Source organism: Phycodurus eques, chromosome 16 (genome assembly GCF_024500275.1).
Source record: "Phycodurus eques isolate BA_2022a chromosome 16, UOR_Pequ_1.1, whole genome shotgun sequence".
NCBI lineage: Eukaryota > Metazoa > Chordata > Actinopteri > Syngnathiformes > Syngnathidae > Phycodurus > Phycodurus eques.
The window spans coordinates 2,339,620-2,356,510 of record NC_084540.1 but is presented as its reverse complement, the minus strand read 5'-3'; the positions used below and the strand labels follow the sequence as shown (position 1 = coordinate 2,356,510).

General features: G+C 42.4%; 1 protein-coding gene across 2 annotated transcripts in view; it reads right to left on the bottom strand.

Annotated features, from left to right (window-relative positions):
- The window catches only part of LOC133415199 (RNA binding protein fox-1 homolog 3-like), a 354,983-nt gene extending 338,859 nt beyond the window's left edge, over window positions 1-16,124 (bottom strand). Inside the window, exon 1 of one of the 2 annotated variants that reach the window (XM_061701078.1) lies at window positions 16,050-16,124. The gene's annotated coding sequence lies outside the window, so the exon portion shown is untranslated. The remainder of the gene's footprint in view (window positions 1-16,049) is intronic. The other variant, XM_061701071.1, reaches the window with a different exon arrangement.
- Window positions 16,125-16,891: the final 767 nt, after the last annotated feature.

Here is a 16,891-nt window from a genome sequence, read left to right as displayed (position 1 = left end):
GGCCACGACCCGCAGCACCTCAACGCGAAAATACAAAAGAGCAGTGCAACAAATATGACACTGTCTGATCTGATGAGCAAAAATGTTGCTTAAACGTAAGAGTAACAATAAACATTGTACTCAAGTAAAAGTACTGTTACTTGACAATAATGTGACTCAAGTAAAAGTCAAAAATTGGCCTCCAAAAAATTACTTAAGAGTAAAAAGTACACAGTGAAATAATTATTCAACGTACTGAGTTAAAAGTAACTTCAGATATTTTTAAGGGTAGCATGAACATAAATAAAAACAAAAATTGCAAAATAAAATGTGAATGTGCAAATTCTGATATTGCTGTGTGTGTGCGCGTGCACAGTCAAAACTACAACAAAACATCTGCAAATTACTGCACGGTGTTTTCTCAATTTATAAGTGAGCTGAAATATCCACGTTTGGGCAGACAGTACCAGACAAATACTAGAATACATGAAAGCTGTTTTTTTTTTTTCGTCTAAATGTAAACATGAGTCGTGCGCCGTTTGCCTTCACGGTAACGACGACCTTCCCAACATGGCCGCCACGTAGGTACGACAATCAGCTGGGCTGGCTTATCTAGTGTTAATACCCATGTCCGGGAAGCCCAATGGAAGACGTTGTGAGGTCATGTGACTTTCTTGTGTCGTTTGATTGGTGAACTAGACTTAAACTTCACTTGCGCTTCAATTAGATGGCGCAAAGAGCGCCCAATGCGTAAATCGAAGTTGTAGTCTCACGCATGAAATAGTTGATAAATAAGCAATAATTGATCAATAAAAGTAGCGAGGGACATTGAGTTCATTGCAACGGAGTAAAAGTACCGTTACTTCTTAACAGCAGAAGCGGCAGAAGCGTTGGTTCTGGTCTCGTCGACTCCTGAGACTTATCCAAACAAAGCAGGTCCCAGGCGCACAGGCGGAACCTCAGGCCGATGTGCGCGCATATTAGTCCACCGCGGAGCAATATTCACGATTACATCTGCGTGGATAGTGGATGTGTGGAATGGATCTAGCTGCCAGCGTTCAAGGAGTACGAAACAGCCTATGACGTCAGCGACGGCAACCACCCCCCAATCGGGAAAACTCATCGGATCTATACGATTCACGTAAATGGTCTATTTTGAGTTCAAAGCAGCAAATTTCGCCGAAAGGCGACCGCTTTGCATGTACATATAAAGTGAAGCAGAATGTTGACAAATGTGGATTACAATGTTCCCCAATTTTCTTGTAAGTGGACGACAGTGGTCCCAAAATAGACAGAAATGTTCTAAAGAGAACTATAATGTTTTAAAGTGGATTAGAATGTTCCCATGGGGGGACTGCAATCTTCCCAAAAGGGAATATGATGCTTAAAATTGGAATAAAATTCCCTCAACGTGAACTAGAATATTCACAATGTTGAATCAATTATTTCAAAGAGGACCAGAATGTTCTAAATTGAATTGCAATGTCCCCATTGTTGATGAATACAGTATGTTCCCAAATTGGATCAGCATGTTCCCCAAATAATAATAAACCCAAACCAATCCACAAAGTGGCTCAAGTCTGACAACATGAAATTGTAGGAAACACTAACGGATTTATAATGATATGTACATTTCATGGGTGGCACGGTGACCGAGTGGTTAGCACATATGCCTCACAGTTCTGAGGATTCGGGTTCAAATCTGGCCTCGGCTGTGTGGAGTTTGCATGTTTTCCTCCGTGGGTTTTCTCCGACGACTCCAGTTTCCTCCCACATCCCAAAAGCATGCATGGTAGGTTAATTGAAAACTCTAAATTGCCCATAGGTGTGAATGTGAGTGCAAATGGTTGTCTGTTTATATGTGCGCTGTGAGTGGCTGGCAACCAGTGCCCTGCGATTGGCTGGCGACCAGTCTGGGTCAGAGTTAGCTGGGATAGGCTCCAGCGCGCCCGCGACCCCAGTGAGGATAAGCGGTACGGAAAATGGATGGATGGATATACATTTCATAATATGCAATATGTATTAAATAATACGTCATGTCCACAGAGACGTGTAAAGAAGACTAAATGAGAGCTGATGTGTGCTGGTGTGGTTAAATGAGAAGGAACGTGATGCATCGTGTCCTGACCTCCATTAGGAGGTGCTGCGACCAGCCAATCGATTGGAGACCACGCATCATCAACATGGCCGCTACGCCTTCTATGACGGCGTCTCATAAAAAATACAATTTGGGACAGACAGACAGACAGAGAGAGAGAGAGAGAGAGAGAGAAAGAGAGAGAGAGCACTCGGACCTGGACGCAGAAGAAGAAGATGACTGGGGATGGGGGGGTGTCTCAACTCTAAATGCTAATGGTTTCCTCCCAGAGCCTCAACAACCTTTACACTCAGCTGGCAGACATGAATTCCAATTTAAAACAACATTTTATACTCCACAATGCGGTCTGGGGCCTGGAATAACCCTGTATAATCAAACTGTGTATTGCTTTTATTAGATAATAAAGAGGAACTACTTTGATGAGGTCTGGCAGACACGTAATGGAGAGGGAACAGGAATAAAGAAGTTGAGCGGAAAGTAGTGGAGCAGAATGTTTTCAAAGTGGACCAAAATGCCCAAAACGTAGACTATAAAACTCCTAAAGTGGACTGAAATCCTGTCAAAGTGGTCCAGGGTGTTCAAAAGTGAAAGGTTTTGTGATATGAAAGTAACTTCCCCACGACCCGCATCTGTACTCAACCGATTGTGTTCTTCTCTGTCTCCAGTGTTCCTTCCGTGCCTTCCTCGTCTCGCTGACTACACCAGCCACGCCGCCAAGCGACCCCACCTGCTCCCGTTCCCGCATCCTGCTCGCTCCTTGTCCCGACGGTCCACCACCTCGCCTTGGATATCATTACCCTGAGCCAACCCGCAATAAACCATTCTAAATCTACTCCCTCCCTCCGCCTCAGTCTGCTCTTGGGTCCGATCCAACTCACATCCGACTGCGCACCGTGACACAGAATCCTCTCAAATTGGTCCAGAATGTTCCCAATGTTGACCAAAATTGTCTCAAACAGACTAGAGTGTTACCCAACTGGAGCAAAATGCCATTAATTTGAACCAGAATTTCAAAAGTGGAACAGAATACTCTCAAAGTGGCCCTAAATAATCAAAAGTGGACCTCAAAGTGGACCGCATCTTTCTAAAGTGGAGTAGATTGCTGCAGAAGTGCGACAGAGCGTTCCCAAAGTGCACCAATATCCTCTCAAAGTGGACTGGAAAACAATTTCTAAAGGAACTAGAACAACTTTTACATAATAATAATATTAATAATAATAATAATAACAACAGGTGGAACAGTGAACGACTGGTTAGCACATCCGCCTCACAGTTCTGAGGACCCGGGTTCAAATCCGGCCTCGCCTGTGTGGAGTTTGCATGTTGTACCCGTGCCTGCGTGGGTTTTCTCCAGGCACTCCGGTTTCCTCCCACATCCCAAAAACATGCGTGGTAGCTTGATTGAAGACTCTAAATTGCCCGTAGGTGTGAATGTGAGTGCGAATGTTTGTTTGTTTCTATGTGCCCTGCGACTGGCTGGCGACCAGTTCAGGGTGCACCCCGCTTCCCGCCCGCAGTTAGCTGGGATAGGCTCCAGCATACCCGCGACCCTAGGGAGGATAAGCGGTGGAGAAAATTGATGGATGGATGCATAATAATAATAATAATAAGTAACTTTTATCCCACGTGAAAACTGGATTTTACCACTTGACAAAACATTGCCAGAGTCCATCCGTTTCTCGCTCTCCCTCTCTCTCTCTCTGAGAACACAGAGGTGCTAATGCATGCTTTTATCTCCAGTCGCATTGATTACTGTAATGCCATCCTTTCTGGTCTCCTTAAAAAAAATATTCATAACTCGCAACTCCTGCAGAATTCGGCAGCCCTTCTGCTGACGAGGACCAGAAAGAGAGAGCACATTACTCCGGTTTTAGAGGTCCTGCGTTGGCTCCTTGTGTCTTGAAGGGTCAATTTCAAGGTTCTTTAATAAAATGTTTCATGGTCTTGGCCCCTCTGAGGTAGAAATCCTTCTCTTCGTATATTTACCCTCGCGGACCTTCAGGTCCTCCAGTACTGGCCTTTTAGTCATACCCAGATTCAGTTCGAAGACCCACAGCGAGACATCATTCCAAGTCTACGGAGGTCAGGGCTGCAGAGAGCGTTGATATTTTTAAAAGGAGGCTCAAGACCCACCTTTTTAGTCTGGCTTTTAATTGATTATGAGTCGCTTGTTTTATATCTAATATTTATCTGTAATTTTGCATCGCATTTTCTATACTTTTAGGTTACCAAAGTTTTATTTGTCACTTCTTATCTGCCAGTAACTTTTGTTTGCCTGTAAATTTATTTGCATTTTATTTATTTGACACAATTTTATTACTGTTATAGTATGCTATGAATCTTTTTATTTATGTATTCATTTACTTATTTATCTATTTTAGCGTTTCTATGTGTTATGCTGTAATCTTAGTTAGTTTCCATCATTGGAGTTTGTTCTTTTATTTGTTTTGGTGGGAGGCTTGTGTTTGTGTTTTTGATCATTTGCCTTGTGAAGCACTTTGTGTTGCTTTTTCAGTATGAAAGTTCCCTTAAAGTGGACTCCCCATAGTGCAGCAAATGTTTTTAATTGAAGTTGATTGTTATATAGTGGGCGTGCGTGCGAGGGCTTTCTCTGGGTACTCTGGTTTCCTCCCACATTCCAAAATCATGCATGGTAGTTTGAGTGAAGATTCTAAATGGCCCGTAGGTGTGAATGTGAGTGCAAATGGTTGATTGTCTCTGTGTGCCCTGCGATTGGCTGGCGACCAGTTCAGGGTGTACCCCGCCACTCGCCCGGAGTCAGCTGAGAGCTGCACACCCGTGACATCTCGTGAGGATAAGCAGTACGGAAAATGGATGGTGGATGTTATTAAGTGGGCCATCCTGTTCAGAAGTGGGCTAAAAGGCCAAAATGCACACAAAATGGATGAGAAAGTCCCCAAAGTGACCAGAATCCTCTCAGTGTTCTACAATGTTCTTGGGGGGACTAGAATGTTTCCTTCGCAACGTTTCCGCGGCAACGGCAATGCAAAGGCAAAGGTTGGATGAGGCAGAGAATCAATAAAAAGTCTGTGAGGAAGGTGAAGAAGGCCATAAAGAAAGATTTTATGCAAAGCAGCCCGAATGTCTTTTGTTCACTCGTCTGCCACTTTGCTGCTTGGCTGCCTCGCCTACTTGGCGGCGTCATGAGTGGCCGCCTTCTCTGAATGAATAATGATGATTCATCAATAACACGCTCACCGGACGCCATTTCAGCACAGATGCTGAGTTTGATTGACTCGCAGCACTGCGGCGGCCGAGGCCTGGAAGAGAAATTGTGACATCGTTGCTGCGCATTATGAATAGCAGCGTGCACACTCGAAATAGAGACAATATGTACTACACCATCACAATCACCACTTTATGGCACCTGCATCGGAAAGTGGATCAGAATCTCCAAAATGTAGGCCAGAATGTACTAAAAGTGTAACGATTTGTACAAAAAGTGGACTAGAATATTCTCAAAGCAGACCGGGATCTTTCTAAAGCAGACCAGAATGTTCCCAAAGTGAACTAAAATGTTCTAAAGTGGACGTGAATTTTCTAAATGCAGCCGTATGGGGGGGGGGGCACAAGCCGGTGCAAACTGTAGGCTGGTCCCAAGCCCGCATAAATGCAGAAGGTTGTGTCAGGAAGGGCATCCAGCTTAAAAAATTGCCAAACAAAATATGAGCGTTCATCCAAAGAATTCCATACCGGAGCGGTTGTGGCCCAGGTTAACAACGTCCGCCACCGGCCCCATTAGATTCAGCTACTGTGGGTTGAAGACGAAGGAGAGGTGGAAAGCCTAGAAATGGATGTGGGGACTTTGAATGTTGCGACTATGACATGAATAGGAGAAAGGTTGATATATTGTGTGGCCAGGAGAGCAGGTGGAAAGCCAGTAAGGCAAGAAGTTTAGGGGCAGGGTTCAAATTATTTTACTATGGTGTAGATGGGAGGAGAAATGGAGCAGGGGTTATTTTAAAGGGAGAGTTCATTAAGAAAGTCTTGGAGGTAAAAAGTGTATTAGATCGAGTGATGAGGCTGTTGTGCGACCTTTTTGGAAGAGTTGAGAGAGGCTCCTCCTAAACTGGATGACTACAGCCAAGGTGATCAGAAAAAGAGGCAGAAGTGCACTTGCTGTACCTTCTGGTAGAAAAGGGGAGAAGGAGACTTGGTGTTGAAACCTCAAAGTACAGGAAATCATATAAGGAAAGAGGAAGTGGAGAGGACTGAGGAGAGGAGAAAGGAATACATGGAGGCGCGACGTAAGGCGAAGGTAGAGGTAGCAAAGGCCAAACAAGAGGCATATGATGACACGAATGCCAGATTGGACACAAAAGAAGGAGAAAGGGATCTATACAGGTTGGCCAGGCAGAGGGATAGAGATGGGAAGGATGTGCAGCAGGTTAGGGTGATTAAGGATAGAGATGGAAATATGTTGACTGGTGCCAGTAGTGTGCTGGACAGATGGAAAGAATACTTCGAGGAGTTGGTGAATGAGGAAAATGAGAGCGAAGGGAGAGTAGCGCACTTGGAGCAAGTGTGGTGGACCAGGAAGTGGCAATGATTAGTAAGGGGGAAGCTAGAAAGGCATTAAAGAGGATGAAAAATTGAAAGGTAGTTGGTCCTGATGACATTCCTGTGGAGGTCTGGAAGCATCTTGGAGAGGTGGCTGTGGAGTTTTTGACCAGCTTGTTCAATAGAATTCTAGCGTGTGAGAAGATGCCTGAGGAATGGAGGAAAAGTCTGCTGGTGCCCATTTTTAAGAACAAGGGTGATGTGCGGAGCTGTGGGAACTATAGAGGAATTCAGTTGATGAGCCACACAATGAAGTTATGGGAAAGAGTAGTGGAGGCGAGACTCAGGACAGAAGTGAGTATTTGCGAGCAACAGTATGGTTTCATGCCTAGAAAGAGTACCACAGATGCATTATTTGCCTTGAGGGTGTTGATGGAGAGGTACAGAGAAGGTCAGAAGGAGCTACATTATGCCTTTGTAGATCTAGAGAAAGCCTATGACAGAGTACCCAGAGAGGAACTGTGGTACTGCATGCGGAAGTCTGGAGTGCCAGAGAAGTATGTTAGAATAGTACAGAACATGTATGAGGGCAGCAGAACAATGGTGAGGTGTGCTTGTAGGTGTGACAGAGGAGTTTAAGGTGGAGGTGGGACTGCATCAGCGATCAGCCCTAAGCCACTTCCTGTTTGCAGTGGTGGTGGATCGGCTGACAGATGAGGTTAGACTGGAATCCCCGTGGACCATGATGTTCGCAGATGACATTGTGATCTGCAGTGAAAGCAGGGAGCAGGTGGAGGAACAGTTAGAAAGATGGAGGCATGCACTGGAAAGCAGAGGAATGAAGATTAGCCGAAGTAAAACAGAATATATGTGCATGAATGAGAGGGATGGAGGGGGGAGAGTGAGGCTACAGGGAGAAGAGATAGCAAAGGTGGAGGACATTAAATACTTGGGGTCAACAGTCCAGAGCAATGGTCAGTGTGGTCAGGAAGTGAAGAAACGGGTCCAAGCAGAACTTTTTGCAGATTTATTAAAAAAGAAAAACGGAAATATCACACTGCCATAAGTATTCAGACCCTTTGCTCAGCATTTAGTCGAAGCACCCTTTTGAGCTAAAACAGCCATGAGTCTTTTTGGGAATGATGCAACAAGTTTTTCACACCTGGATTTGGGGATCCTCTGCCATTCCTCCTTGCAGATCCTCTCCAGTTCTGCCAGGTTGGATGGTGAACGTTGGTGGACAGACATTTTCAGGTCTCTCCAGAGATGCTCAATTGGGTTTAAGTCAGGGCTCTGGCTGGGCCATTCAAGAACAGTCATGGAGTTGTTCTGAATTTGCTAGAATGCGGACTAAATGTGCTCAGTAGATCCGAATGCTCCCAAAGTGGCTCAGAATGTTCCTGAAGTGAACTAAAATGTTATAAAGTGGACAATGAATATTTAAAAGTGGGACACAATGTTCTTTCAGTAAACCAGGATGTACCTAAAGTGGACTAAAATGTCCCCAAATTGGAATGGACATTCTCAAATTGGAAAAGTATCTCTCCTCAAAGTGGAGAGGAATGTTCCCCAAGTGTAACAAACTGCATTAACGTGGACCAGACTGTTTCAAAAGTGGACCGCAATGTCCTCAAAGTCAACTAGAATGTTCCAACGTGGACTGAATTGTCTCTAAAGGCATGACAATCATCCTGAAACTGCATCAGAATGTTCTCGAAGTGTCCTAAATGTGATGGGAATGTTCCTAAATATATTTTGGAATTTGGATTGGATTTTGGAAATCATAGTCTACAGACTATGATGTCATTTAAATGGAACAGAGTCCTAAAAGCCCACTAAAATGTTCCCAAAATGTTTTCAAAGAGGATCAGATTGTCCAAAAGTTACCAAAGCTAATTGAAATGTCCCAAATGTAGACAAAATGAGAACATTCCCAGAGGACTACATTTTTCCAAAATGGAACAGTGTTCCCTAAGTGGACTGAAATGTTCTCAAGTGTTCTCAAAGTAGACTAGAACGTTCCGTAAGTAAACTAAAGTGTTGTCAAAGTGGAGTAGAATGTCCTCAAAGTTGATGAAGGACTTCCTTCAAGTTGTAAAATTTTGGTGAAAGCCGCAGAAGCCATTAATTAGTACAAATATCAGCTGATGAAAAAGGATCACGTAATTAGACCATAAAACATAAAGTCATTAGACTAAAATGACATAAAACGTTAAATTATCTGGGAACAATATCTGAAAATGAGATGAATATGCACTTTTATTGAGAAGGTGAAGGCTATAAAATGAAACGCATCGACACTTTCAATCAGCTAACCAAGATGAAAGAAAAATATCCATGAGTTTGTTTGTCAGCTATTCGTTTTTAATCCAATTTATTCCGATTTTTGTAGCCAAGTGTTTGCCAAGACAAATCATGCAGGTCTCACTTGAGCTTCTTGGCTCCTTTTTGGAGACAGCAGGAAGAGAGATGTCCTTAGAAGGTCCTCAAAACGGACCAGAGTGTTCCCAAAATGTACTAAAATGTCCTCAAACCAGGCCACAATATTTTAAAGTGGATTAGGATGGACTGAAAGTGAACGGTAATGTTCCCAAAATAAACTAAAATGGCCTCAAAGTGGACCAGAACGTTCACAAAGTGAATCAACAGGTCCCTGAAGTGGACCGGAAGGTTCCAGTGTACTAGAATGTCTTCAAAATGGAAAAGAATGATGGGGTGTAAAAGTGGACCAATATATCCACAAAATGGAACAAAATCTTCACAAAATTGACTGAAATATCCTCAAATTTGAACAGAATTTTTCAAAATGAACTAAATATCCCCTAAAGTCAACCAGAATGTTCCCAAAGAGGACTGTGTCTTAAAAGTGAACCAAATGCCCAAACGAAGTCATCATAGGGGACCAAATGTCCCAAAAAGAAACCAGTTTTGCCAAAATAGACTAAAATGTTGTTGAAGTGGACCAAAATGTCCTCCAAGTGGAACAAATGTAGTAAAAAATATGACCAGCATGTCCTCAAAGTGGACCAGAATGTTCCCCATATTGACTAAAATGTCCTTAAAGTTGATTGCCATTTGTTTCTAATTCTATTCATTTGAATTGTGTTTGTCTCGTCAAGTCAACTTGTGGACTTCTTACTTTTTTCGTTTCTTGGCTTTTTCTTTTTTCTTTTTTTCTTTTTTTGCGTCTTGGACGTCTCACGTGGTAATTGTCTGTATTACACGAGCATCAATCTGTCACGTCCTGTGTTAACACTCTGGATGAATCTCTGATGAAATTCCACACCGTGACTGTTACAAAGGCAAAAACAGGAATTGGACGTCAGAGTTAGAGGCCGGCGTGTTAGTGTCACGCCTGTCCAGTCAGTGACGGGGATCAACAAAGGACTTTTCAAGGAGAATGAAACACCCCCATTGATTGGTTGCACTACTTTGAACCCCGCACCCAACACACATACGCATGCGCATGCACTCACACACAGACACACACACACACACGACGTCCAATCGATAGCCAAGAGATAAGCAGCCGTCGTGATAACTGGATGCGCTCACCTGAGCGGTTCGCTCGGTCCAAAGCCGTCAAGGAAGGAGGAGGAAGAGGAAGAAAGATGAGGAGGAAAGAGATAAAAAAAAAAAGAGGAAGATGAAGTGGAACATGTGAAAGACAAAAGGAAGAATACAGTAAGAGGAGGAAAATGTAGAGGAGGAAGAAAAAGAAGTGGGGAGAAAAAGGTAGAGGAAGAAGACAAACAGGAACAGGAAGAAAAGGAGGGGGGAAGAAGAGAAAGGAAGACGAGGAGGGGAAAGGAAAAAAAGAGGAGGAAAAGAAGAGTAGGTACAAGAGGAGAATAAAGGAGGACAAAGAGAGAGTAAATTTTTTGATATTTAGAAAAAGAGGGGGAGAGAAGGAGGAGGACGAAGATGAGACATGAAATGAAGAGAAAGAGCAGGAAGGAAATAAGAGGAATAAGTGGAAGAGCAATAAGAAAAGGAAAAAAACAAGAGAGAGGAAAGGAAGAGAAAAAAGGAGAAAAAGTAAAAGAAGAAAAGGAAGAGTAAAGGTGGAAAGGAAGAGGAGGAAAGGGATAATTAATATTTAGAAAAACACCTTATGAACAAAGGAACAAGAGGATGAAGTAGAAGAACAGAAAGCGTGCACTCCTTGCAAGCCTCTGATTGGCTGAGCATGACTGATTATCTTGGCTTCCCTGAAGCCAATCACGAAAGAGACCGAGAAAATGGTGGCGAGCGCGGTTGTGGTGAAAACGTTTGCTGTCAGACCGAGAAAAGAGTCAAAAAAAAGCAAAGCTCTCCGATGCGTGTGTGAAGCTAAAAATAAGTCAATTAGCGTGACAAGTGATGCTCGTAAAGACGCGTAAACAAGAAACACAGCCAGGGACGCGACAGCCAATCAGATGACAGATAATTGAGTCAATTAACAGTGTTTTTCTACTCAGAAACAACTCTTGATTTTTACTCTTGTTATCTGTGCTATTATGTCCGATGCAGGCATCTATTTGTACTTTTTGTTTTGAGTAAATGATTTTATTTCTCCATTTATGAAAGTCATAATAAATTTTTAATTCAACATGAGGGCAAACGTGTTCAACATTTTTGACATTTGACTTTCTTCAAGTCAAAACAATAATTGACCCCTTTTCTAACTCGTGTTTAATGAAGACTACTGTGCATGTCTTTACATCATTTATGTAACAACCATGTTCCCTTTTTGTGCACCAAGACCCAAAAGTTGACCAGAATCGCCTCAAAGTTGACCAAAATGTTCCTAAAGTGGAAAGGAATGTCCAGAATGTGGACTAAAATGTCCTCAAAGTGTGTCAAAATGTCAAAGTTCCCAAAATGTCCTGAAATTGGACCGGAATGTTCCTTAAGTGAATCCAAATGCTTCCCCCAAGGCGTAATGGCGTAATGAGATATCCTGCATGGTCGCCTCCTGGTCGATCATCTCACGTCTCAGTCGTCCTCATAGGTTTTTATTTTGTATTTTCTTTATTTTTTTAGGGTGAAAGCAAACCGTCTTCCTGGACGGCTTTAATGGGGCACAAATAGTTGCGCGGCGAACGCCACTGAACAAAAACGAGGCGGAGGCGCTCACTCCTTTTTATTGGCGAGCTAAAAGCGGCGGACGGGCTAACGCGCTAATGGACTTTGGGGACAAAATTGAGCGGCAAATGAGGCGCAAATATGAGCCGCTCTGTGCTAACGGATGCTTTAGTCTTGAAAGAAAGCTCACAGCTTCTGCAGTCGACTTGAAATATCTGAATGATCATATAAAGACGTAAAAAAGCAAGAATTGGAACAAAGAGGTAACTACTTTCTAGCAACATAAGATTCAGAAACTAACATCATGGGCGGCTTTGGGTCAGTTGATCGAGTGGGTCGTCCACTGACGGAATCCTGGCTTCAACTGTCCACTGTTCCTTGGGCAAGACACTAAACCCTAAATTGCCTCCAGTTCGGCATTGTAAATGAGAAACTGCTCTCAATTGCCTTACTTGGTTAAACGAAAGAAATTAATTAAAATTCATCTGCTCGCCAACATAATCTTCAAGCCAATTGAATTTTATCGCGAACATTATCTTCGACATCACCTATAATACAGTCCTGACATCGCTCACCAAAAGTTCGCTTCATTCAATGGGAAGAATGGCCCTGATGAGCTCTTTTGCCACAGAAGTGTGAACAATTAATCGGTATGTAGGACGGTCGTTTCACTAACCGCACTGGGCAACAACGAACAAGAACAGTACAACAACATTTGCGGATTACCATGATCCGGATGACTTGAGAGTCTTCACAGATGTCATTTTTGAAGATAACATTGTCTCCTACCTAATGTAGTCTTCAGGCTAATCTTCTTGCCAACGTAATCTTCTTGGTAAGGTATTTTTGAAGCGAACATGATCTTCAGGCTAATACCTTCAAGCTAACATCATCTTCTCTCTAGCACAGTGATTTCCAACCTTTATGGAGCCAAGGCGCATATTTTACAATTGAAAAATCTCACGGCACACCAACAAGCAAAATGTCACAAAGAGTGGATACATCAATTACTGTATGTACTTCCTGCCATCTAATAGAATCATTTATTTGTTCTGTCTGTCACTATGCCTCACTGGCATAAAGAGATGAACAAAGATACATTATTTCTTGTAAAAATATATTTTTTTTTTTGAGCAATGAAGTAAAATTCGATCATTTCCCACGGCACACTGGTTGGGAATCACTGCTCTAGCATAATGTTCTACATAACATCTTTAAGCTAATGTTAGCATTAAGATAACAATATTCTCATTAACATCTTTGAGCTAGCAAAATTCAGCTCGCTAACATCTTCAAACTAACTTAATTTTGAAGCTATCATGATTTTCCCGTGCACATTATTTTCAAGCAAACATCTTCAGGGCTAACGTAATTGTCACGCTGGCATTCTCTTCCACCTGACATCGCTCAATTATCCATCCATCCATCCAGCCATCCGTCCATTTTCTGATCCGCTTATCGTCACTAGGGTCACGGGTGTGCTGGTGCCTATCCCAGCCATCTTCGGGCGAGAGGCGGGGTACACCCTAAACTGGTCGCCAGTCAATCGCAGGGTCATTTAATTATGCTATTAGGCTAATGATATCAAATATTTTTTCTTGTTTTGAAATTATTATTATTATCATCAAGCTCAACAACTACCCAGAAGAAGTAATCATTTCCACATAAATCACAATTTTATTGCTGCCATAAAACTTTAAATCACTCTCTTACAAAATGAAAAAAAAGTGGCGTTCGCCCACTCTATTTCTCATCATCTAGCTAAATGTAATCTTCGGCCTTCAAGGTAACATAATCTTTTATCTGACATCATCTTCTATCTAATATAATCATTAGGCTAATATAAACTTGTAGCAAACATCATCTTATCGCTAATATCGAGCCAACATCATTTTCAGGCTCACAATCTGTAAGATAACGCGATTTTGTTTTTGGTGAATATCTTGGAGCTCAAGCCTTCCAGCCCGAGCTCACGCTTCCCTTCAGTAGACCTCCGCGAGCTTTTTCTCCTTCATGAACTGAGTGGTTATCGACAAGCTCCGCCATTAAACATTTAGCAGCCCCGCAAGCTCACTGAAAAAAAATAAAAAATAAATAAATGATGTGACGCCGACACAGTAGTTGACCTTGCGGAGGGCGTATGGAACGCGGCTGCTGTAATTGAGCCGGAGGGGACAGCGGCGGCCCGGCCTCGCCTCTCAAGGCGCCGTATTGATAATCAGCGCCGGTCACCCGTCGCCGCCCGATCGATTATGGCGGACGAGTAACTGGGGCTCGCCACTGCGCTGGCTGACATTAAACCAAAAAAAAAACACCCAGCGAGAAACCATCGCCATTGCTCCAATTTCGTCCGAACGCAGTGCAAGATGGCCAACAAATGTGAGGACACGGTGAGTTCGGAAACATGTTTAATTAATGAAACTTGAGCCAGTATTACCAACAAATATTGCGCGGCGGTTGCTTCCTTGCTTTATTATAGGTTTTGTATCTAGTGTCTTTGAGCATCTAGAAAAGCGCTGTATAAATTAGCCTCATGAATTTGATGTATTAGTATGATTATTTGATGACGTTGCCATAGGATGATGATGTCATTGTGTAATTACGTGGAATAGTGGCTCTCAAACTAAAGTATTTCAAAATATTCCAAAAGTGGAAAAAATATTCAAAAAATAAGTGTTCACCAAAAATGAGACAATTACTTATATATTTGAATATTTGATATTATTGGAAGCCACTCTAACATTATAGTTTGAAGATTAATGCTGTGCTTAAATAAATATTGAATATAAAAGTGTACTTTTTTAAATTAAAATGTATTGCAAAGAAACGTTAAATACAAATTGTTCCTAAATATGTTTAAAACCAAACACTATCTAGTGGCGTCTTTGTGTCAAGGAAGTATTTTGAAGTGAGTTGAAGAGTTTCATTTCGACAAAAGTAGCCCTTTGCCACCATCTTGTGGCATCTCAATCTTCTCCTCACCTCATTTGATGGCACAACAAACATTTTCCATTGACTTTCCTCCAGTTCTGCCTGAACGCAGATGGCCAACAAACTTGAGGTCAAGTTCAACAAGTTAGCATGTTTGAGAAATGAAACTTAAGCAAAAATGGACACCATGTGGCTCACGACGAGGAAGTGAAACCATGTGATGGCTACCAGCCAATCAATAGCGGATTTAAGTAAATAAAGGCTGACTATTATTACAGAGATCAATGGAAGCTGGAGTAGAAACTGCCGAAACAGCAAACGAATTGCTGCGATAATTACAAAAAGCAGATAAAAAATGTCGGAAAAATAATTTGTTTTTTCAAAACTATGCATATGATTATTTTACAAAACAAAGTGGCCCAAATACAAACAACATTGAATTTAAAAAATAATAATAATAATGAAATCTACGGAGCCGCTAAGGAGACATGGAAAAAGAGAAAGGAAGAAGGAAAGAGAGATAGTTTCTCATGACAATGAGAAACGTCTACCTGTCTGTCTACCTGTGAGTTGTAGCTTATTTACACACACACACACACACACATGAGCAAAAAAAATCCAAATAATAAGCAACAATTTTAAAAAAGAAAAAGTTGTAGAATTAAAAATGTAAACATGGTTAAAACATCATTTGAAAAACATTAAGGGCCTCTCCACACAAAACCATTTGTGGAGAATGTAAAACTTATTTCAGACATCACCACTGTCATTTTACAGAAGCAGTGACCTAAAAAAAAAAAAAACAGTTCCGAAAGTTAACGGAAAAAGAATCTGGAAGTGACTCCTGCGTGTTTTCCTATTGTCCAATAGGTTATTTTTGTGAAACAAACATCACATGGTCACTAAGGGTATGATCAGAAATTCACTCTGACGCTCTCACTGCGCTCTGAGAGTGCTCCATTTCCTATGAATTTACGAACGAGCGCGTCGGCCATTGGCAGGGATGCTGAATTTGTCAGTTCTGCCTGTAAACATCTCGTCCTGCCCGACGCTCCGGCCACTCTGTCTCCTCAGTCGGAGCGGCGGGAGTGCGCTCCAGCACTCGCAGACTGTGGCGCTCTGAATAATCTAACGGCGCACTCCAACAACACTCTGAATTTCCGAACGTACCCTAAAACACACCAGGTTCAACGGAATCATGGGAATGTCAGGAAAATTGTAATATTCCTTATTCCCCACTCCATTGCTCATGTGAAAAGTGATGTGGCACACAATGAATGTAACAAAATGGCTTGAACAGCAGAGGTCATCATTCAAGTTTGTTTGTAAACAAGTTTGACTTCAAGATGCAGCAAAGTGTGACAGAACTCGGCAACAAGCCCATCCTTCACAACCTGACAACACAATGGAGTGTGTGTGCCCATGTGTGTGTGTCCATGTGCGTAATACTCACAGTTGATTCTGGGCACTCGTCCGCGGTCACACTTCTTCTTCTATCCTCTCCACGTTGCTCCCGCAAGACAAGAAGTCCTCCTTGGACCACACGGTATGAAGAAAAAGAGGAGGAGGAGGAGGGGATGCTCTGGTGGAAGGCAAGAGAGAGAGAGAAAGAGCAGAGGAAGAGGAAAGCGAACGTTGTCCTGTGATTGGTCGGTTAGTGACGTTGCAGAGGGAGCGTCCGTCTGGGCCCGGTCATTCCTTCATACTAGTCAGATGGTGACTGCAGAAATGGACGAACAAGAGGAGCTCACATTCCGACGCTCGCTCGCTGGCGGAGAGAGAGAGGGAGTGAGAGTGATGGAGAGAATGATGGACAAAGAAAGATTAATATAGCTATGGAGAGATACAGATAGAAGAGGGGGAGTGATTGAGACGTAGCTGCACAGTATTCTGTAGAGATATATGCAGAGGTAGAAATAGAGATATCTTGTACATAGAGCGATAGAAAAACACAGATAGAGAAAGGGAGAGTCAAAGACAGACAAATAGAGAGAACTAAAGATTGAAACGAGAAATATAAATTTGAAGTGAGAGAGATTGGGAAATCGAGAAATAGACACTGAGATGCCGAAATAGAAACAGAGAAACAGAGAGAGCGGGGAGAGCGAAATGGATTGAAAGCGGAAAAGTTCAAAAGAAAGATAAACATCGATTGAAAGAGATAGAAAGAAATCGAGATTGAAAGAGAGATAGAGGTCAAATCGAGAGGGGGTGAGGGAAAGAGAAATAGAGATTGAAAGGGAGCGTGAAGTACAACCCCAATTCCAATGAAGTTGGGACGTTGTGTTAAACATA